The 6,923-nt window shown below is 48.5% G+C and overlaps 1 long non-coding RNA gene across 1 annotated transcript; it reads right to left on the bottom strand.

The window, feature by feature from the left end:
• Nucleotides 1-737: 737 nt before the first annotated feature.
• LOC308588469 lies at nt 738-1,731 on the bottom strand. Its single transcript, XR_014008798.1, has 2 exons — nt 1,474-1,731; nt 738-969 (listed from the first exon to the last, which is right to left on the bottom strand). It is a non-coding gene; the product is annotated as an uncharacterized lncRNA (long non-coding RNA).
• Nucleotides 1,732-6,923: the final 5,192 nt, after the last annotated feature.

Raw genomic sequence — 6,923 nt, 5'->3', positions numbered from 1 at the left:
TTCTGGATGCCTCCCTTCCCCCAGCTTTGCATAATGATGCTCACCACTCTTGGCCCAATCGCATAGAAATCTTCCATGTCACCGCCACATCTTCCAGGGTGTTGTTGGCATGGAGACACCTACATGCAATTATGCCCAAGCACGTACCAAGCTGCATAAAATGTGAACCGTGCCCATCTGGAGCACAGTCTCATGACGTGGATTCTAAATCATTTCCGCGTGTCAGGGATGTGTTTGATTCGGCCCTAAGTGCAAATATATCTGTAAGAGAAAGAAAGGTGAAATAAAGGAAAAGGGCAACATTTTAGTTAACAATTTTCAGAGGTTGGAAAAAAACACCAGAAAAAAACTTCCAGTACTCTGATCCTGCACCACTGAGAATTTAGTGTGCCTGGGGAGCAGGATAGTAAATTATCCTAAAAATTAATTTATTAATTACTCATCTGCCAGATTTGGTCTTCCTTAAGATGCAGCTGCTTTGCGTATATCAAACACCGCTCAGGCTGCACCCAGTACAAGTTCCGAGGGAGACTTTGTGCAAGATGTCATGCATGCAGTATTTTTCGTCGAACTATTGTCTATGTGCTGTGGATGTGGTGGATGGCATCATTCGTGTTTTAAGTCATATTGCTGGTGTTAGTGAATGAGTGCAGTTCACACTTGGGTATGTTTCCTGGTCCCGTGCATTGATGTAATTCTCTCTGTATGTGCAGGGTATGTGTGTGTGTGTGTGTGTCTTATGGCTGTTTTAAAGTTAGGAGGTTGTCTTTATCCCAGTATTGCTGTACCCTGCACTGCCTTTCTGGGCACCAAAAACAAGTTGTAGAGCACCACCCTAGAGCCGGTAATCAGATGGCACTGTGTATGTGTGCCATTCTGCCAGTGGAAAGAATTGCACTCAGGCTGCCATACACCCCTCTGCCCCTCCTGGCATGTCTGTGAAAAACTCTGTGCATATAGACCAGGGGTCTGCAACCCGCGGCTCCGGAGCCGCATGTGGCTCTTTTACACCTTTGCCGCGGCTCCGGGGCGGATACTAGCGAGGGGAGGAGGCGCATTGTGCGCCCCGACACTCCCCACTGTGGTGGGCACGGTACTGGCTGTGACGTCGCATGGGGGCGGTGCGTGTGTTAGTCACGCACCGTCCCGACGTCACCTTCCCACCCACCTGCCCGCTACATTGTAAGGGGCATGTACGCTGGTCACTGCATTGAAAGGGGGCATGTATGCTGGTCACTGTTTTGAAGGGGAGTGAAGAACACACACACAAAAAAGGTAACTTGTTAATTTAACGTTTATTTCTATGAGGAGGAGTAATTCTGAGGGGTCAAACAAAGAAATAATAAAAAAGTGACAAAAAAGTTATTTTTATAATGACGAGTTTTGCGGCTCCCAGTTTTTTTTTCTTCGGAAACAGGTCCAAGTGGCTCTTTTTGCCTTAAAGGTTGCAGACCCCTGATATAGACGTTCCACTGGTGGCATTCAAATGGAGGTAGGGCTGAAGGGGAAGTCATGGATTGGCAGGGTCCTGAGTGCCCTCATTTCCTTGGCACAGCCAGAAGTGAGCTCTCAGCTATGCCAGCTTTAGAGGTGGTGCCATCACCATTGATTACTCATTTGTTGTTGTTTAGTCGTTTAGTCGTGTCCAACTCTTCGTGACCCCATGGACCAGAGCACGCCAGGCACTCCTGTCTTCCACTGCCTCCCCCAGTTTGGTCAGACTCATGCTGGTAGCTTCGAGAACACTGTCCAACCATGTCGTCCTCTGTCGTCCCCGTCTCCTTGTGCCCTCCATCTTTCCCAACATCAGGGTCTTTTCCAGGGAGTCTTCTCTTCTCGTGAAGTGGCCAAAGTCTTGGAGCCTCAGCTTCAGGATCTGTCCTTCCAGCGAGCACTCAGGGCTGATTTCCTTCAGAATGGATAGGTTTGATCTTCTTGCAGTCCATGGGACTCTCAAGAGTCTCCTCCAGCACCATAATTCAAAAGCATCCATTCTTCGGCGATCAGCCTTCTTTATGGTCCAGCTCTCACTTTCATACATCACTACTGGGAAAACTATCGCTTTAACTATACGGACCTTTGCTGGCAAGGTGACACCGCTTAATGCCAAAATAGACTTAAGTAGAAAGGTTGCCAAACCAGTACCTTTGTTGGGGCAATGGCTCTGGCTGACTAAAAAGCACCATGATTAGCATAACAAAAGAAGTTGCTCAGTGCCTTGTAACAAAATTGGTGGGCCTTTCCTCCGCCTCCTCACCTAGCTATACTGGGTAGGAGAACAGTAGCCAGTGTAGCGTGAGTGAGCTGAGCTGCAAACAGGCTGGAAGCTGGAGACACAGAGACCTGCTTCCTCTGTGCTGGATCCTAAGCTGTGACTAACGGAGAAGCAAGATCTGTTGGAGTGTCTGTGCTGTGAGCCCCTGCACCTTATGCTGTAGGTTGCATATGTGTATAAATAAAACCAGATATTTGCATTCTCCGCTGACCTTCATTCCAAAGAAGCCAAACTTGAAGAAGTGCTGGATTCTCTCGTCGCTCAGAGACTGGGCGATGGCATGTAGCAAGATAGACCAGTGTGGTGGAGTGGTTAAGAGCGGTAGACTCGTAATCTGGGGAACCGGGTTCGCGTCTCCGCTCCTCCACATGCAGCTGCTGGGTGACCTTGGGCAAGTCACACTTCTTTGAAGTCTCTCAGCCCCACTCACCTCACAGAGTGTTTGTTGTGGGGGAGGAAGGGAAAGGAGAATGTTAGCCGCTTTGAGACTCCTGAAGGGGAGTGAAAGGCAAGATATCAAGTCCAAACCTCCTCCTCCTCTTCGTCTTGTAATACAAAACGCAATCAAAACACACAGTAACCAGAGCAGGAGACTTGGTTCAAGTGATCAAGGAGTTCCCTGTGCAAACAGGTGTTTTAACACCTTCCCGTTGACTGCAGGGGGCAAGGGAGTAAAGGAATTGGCAAAGGAAAAATAGTAAGAAAAAGCTGCCCTCCAACATGCCCTGGATGTAGCCAGGGCTGAAATGGCAGTAGCTGTACCATGGAATTTACCCACCAATGGCACCCTAGGGGACTTACCAACTTTTCTCCTCTGCTACCACCCCCACTGATTGGTTTCCATCGTACATCTGCCACTCTGGATGTCTTATCCAGAGCCCACTCACTTCACCTTTCTATTCCCCAAGCAGCTGAGTGATGCTTTCTTTCATTTCTGAGCCACCCGCCCACCCACCGCTTTCCTTTTATTTTTAACCCACCCTCGTCAGTTTCTTGCACGGTGCCCCTCACTTCCAACCCACAGCTTTGACACAACACATTTTGGATTGCTGTTTCAACCCCACCCCCAACTCCATCTCCATTAGTGAGCGAAATACAGACCACATCCGATTGTGCGTGCGTGTGCTTGTGAACTCCCACCAAGACGGAAGCCATTTCCAATGACAACTTGTGTGGGAGATGAAGAGATCAAGGCAAACTGCATGTCCTGAGGGGAGGGGAGAAAGCTGGCATACAGGGCAGTCCTAATCACGTCTACTCAGAAGTAAGTTCCATTGAATATGGTGGCACTTATTCCTAGGCAAGCAAGGTTAAGATTGTGCTGATGGTATCAAGGCGGTTTTAAAGGTAAGGTAAAGGGACCCCTGACTATTAGGTCCAGTCGTGGCCGACTCTGGGGTTACGGCACTCATCTCGCTTTATTGGCCGAGGGAGCCGGCTTACAGCTTCTGGGTCATGTGGCCAGCATGACTAAGCTGCTTCTGGTGAACCAGAGCAGCACAGAAACGCCGTTTACCTTCCCGCCAGAGCGGTACCTATTTATCTACTTGCACTTTGACGTGCTTTCGAACTGCTAGGTTGGCAGGAGCTGGGACTGAGCAATGGGAGCTCACCCCGTTGCGGGGATTCGAACCTTCTGATCGACAAGTCCTAGGTTCTCTGGTTTAACCCACAGCACTACCCGCATCCACAAGGTGGTTTTGGGCTATCCCAATTTCAGTGTTCATGCCTACGAAAGCTTCAGGGTGGATAGACAGCTTCATTTCCAATCAGTGCATGTCCCATAACTTACACTACAAAGGTTCCAGTTAACATTTTGTCCTATTATTTGTTGCTATAACTCAAGAGAATACCCTGTCAGGGACTGGACTGAGGAGGAATGGTGGGGACCGCCCTCCCTCCCTGGCACCTTGCCAAGAAGAGGAGGACAGTATAGATTTAGAACTGCGGTTTGCAGAAGGTCACAGTTCAGAGGCTGCAGTGGGGAGAAGCTGGGAAATTTTGGGAGAGCAGTGGGAAGAAGAAGTACCAGGGGAGAGACAGCTGACAGACTCGGAGTTTCTAGAAAGCATTCTTGACCCCCCCCCCAGGACCAGGCGTGCCTAGAGAATAGTAGAACAAAGCTCAGAGGCAGAAAGCACAGATCAGCTGGCGTAGGTGACGTAGAATAGGAGGGACTGAGGGGGTGGGACTTTACTTGGAGAAACGCCATTATCTAAGAAAGACCATATTCCTCCATCTTTCTCTGTGAATATTGAATAAACTACTACTTGGCAAGAACTCTTCTTGTTTTTCTGCTTCTTGGCATCCCACTGTGGGAAGAATAGGATTCTCTGAAGCCTGACAGCCCCTCCAGAAAGCAATAATGCTGTAAAGTTGGGGAAGGACCACAGAATAGTTAAGAAAGTGGAATGACGTGTGGATATAGTCCGGTACAAATCCACCACCTATTATTGCTTCAGTGACATGTTGCAGAATACATAGACACACGAAACCTACCTGCCTGGAACGACCCTAGTGTCATTGCAGACAAGACTGATCTATCAAACCTCACCTCTGCCATGAACTCAACAAGTAGACTAAGGGTCCATCCATATTTCTGTTTTCCCTCCTGATTTCAAGTTGAGGATCCAATGGGACTTACTGTCTTTTCCTCCTGCTACTTTCCCTGGGAAAACCTGTCTACCGCTGAATCAGAGCAAACATCAACTGGCAGAAAACCTGTGACTTGAAATCATGCGACAAGCATAAGTGTGGGAGCTAGTCTTGCAGCCAGGGGTGCACCTAGGGGTTGGATAGATTGGCCCCTGCCAAGGGTGCAGGGCCCAGGTGGGTGCAAAAATTGCACCTCTCCACTCTGGCTCGGAGTGGCTAGGAGCTCACCTGCCCATTCTCTCTTTGTGGCTTTGGAGATGCACATATATCTCCATGCCACAGGTGCAAGGGACCGGGAGTGGCGCCGCCGCCAATACAGCTCCTTGCCAAGGGTGCAAGGGAGCCTAGGTATGCCTCTGCTTGCAGCTGGCAGTCTAGGAAGGCTGACTATGTGTGAAGCAAAACAGAAAAGGAAAAGCTCCCTTTGCATTCTTGTTAAAAGCATGTGTTAAAAGCAGGGGTTTGCTTACCTACCAGATGTTCAGTTTAACACATCATCAGCATATGGCTCACTGCTATATAATCAAAACAGCGATAGTTGCAATGCAATAAAGCGATGTTTCAACGGACGGAAGCGCTGTGTTTGGCCACAACAGTTCCTTCCCCAGAAAACATATATAGGCAGCTGAGTCCTATTTTCGAGTTCTTTGAGTAGAAGCCAGAATGTACAAATATTGCAAAACAAGCAAGCGGAGTGCCAAATCGACCAGCCTCCATTCCGATGTCCCAAACCTGCTTCTAGTGGAGGAGACTCCAGAACACCTTTAGCACAGGTATTGGGATGAGGGTTGCAGGTACCTGATGTGGTGAAGCAGAAACGGCACAAGAAAAACTAGAAAGTACAGAGCAAGGAGAAGGAGAGGAATATTTGTTTCTTAGGCTGGTCATAGTTTTATCTTTTTATTTCCCAGCGGGGAGGGGAATGACACAGTCAAAAGTGATGAGTGATGTTGGCTTAGGGCTCCTCCAAAATCTGCTGACCTGGGCCTGGAGATTGGCAGGGAAGCCCATCAACAGTCACACTGACAGGCATAGCCTGTTTGGCACCCTGGGACTTGCCTCCCCCCACCCCCGGATTGTGGGATGTGAAACACAGGAGCAGTCAAGTACAGCATTCCTAGAGTGAACATGTTTACACATGGGGAAGAATGTTTGTCCAGCCAGCAGGTAAACTTCCTATTTCCTTCTGGGCTGGGGCAGACTTCCTCTGCATGTGACTAGAGGTGGGCGTGGCCTCACCTGTGCAGGTAACAACAAAAGGACAGGGCAGGACAGCCATCTCTCTCTCTCTTGACTACATGCATCGAAGAAGCAAATCTGCTTAGCCAAAGATGCTCTTTTGGCTTCCAGCCAAGAGAGGACAGAGGGACTGTCTCTTTATGAGACAGTTTCCAGGTGTATATTACTTTTCTAAGCTAAGTCTGCCTTCTGGGATCTGATTGTGAACAGAATGTGAGTAAACTCTTTTTATACTTATAGAAGACTGTGTCGTGTCTTATCTTTTATGAAGGAATAAGGGGAAAATACCAGAACAGTTATTATAGAGGCTTTCACGAGCCTGAGCTAACACATCTGCTGTGAGTTTAAAAAGGGGAATGTTACTCTGCTAAATTGTAAACTTGTTTACACAAGTTGGAAAGGCCATAATCAAACAATATATCCTCTCCTGCATCCCTGAACATTCCCACATGGATTTATTTATTTGTTGCATTTATAACCCAACTCCCCCCCCCAAGGAATTCAAGGTGGTGTATGTGGTTCTCTTCCTCCCCATTTAATCCCCACAACAACAACCATGCAAGGTAGGTTAGGTTGAGAGGCAGAGAGACTGGCTCAAGGATATCCAGCAAGCTGGCACTTGTCCCCCCAGCTGCCAACATTCTGGCATCGACCCAAGACGCTTATGTTCTCCTGAGCAGCTACTATCAGACTCCCATCATGCCTTGCAGCCAGAGTGGCCAAAGGTCAGAGGTGCCAGGGCTTGGATTCCTGC

Source organism: Podarcis bocagei, assembly GCF_964188305.1.
Source record: "Podarcis bocagei genome assembly, chromosome: 5".
NCBI classification, from domain to species: domain Eukaryota; kingdom Metazoa; phylum Chordata; class Lepidosauria; order Squamata; family Lacertidae; genus Podarcis; species Podarcis bocagei.
This window is presented reverse-complemented; position numbering and strand designations above follow the sequence as displayed.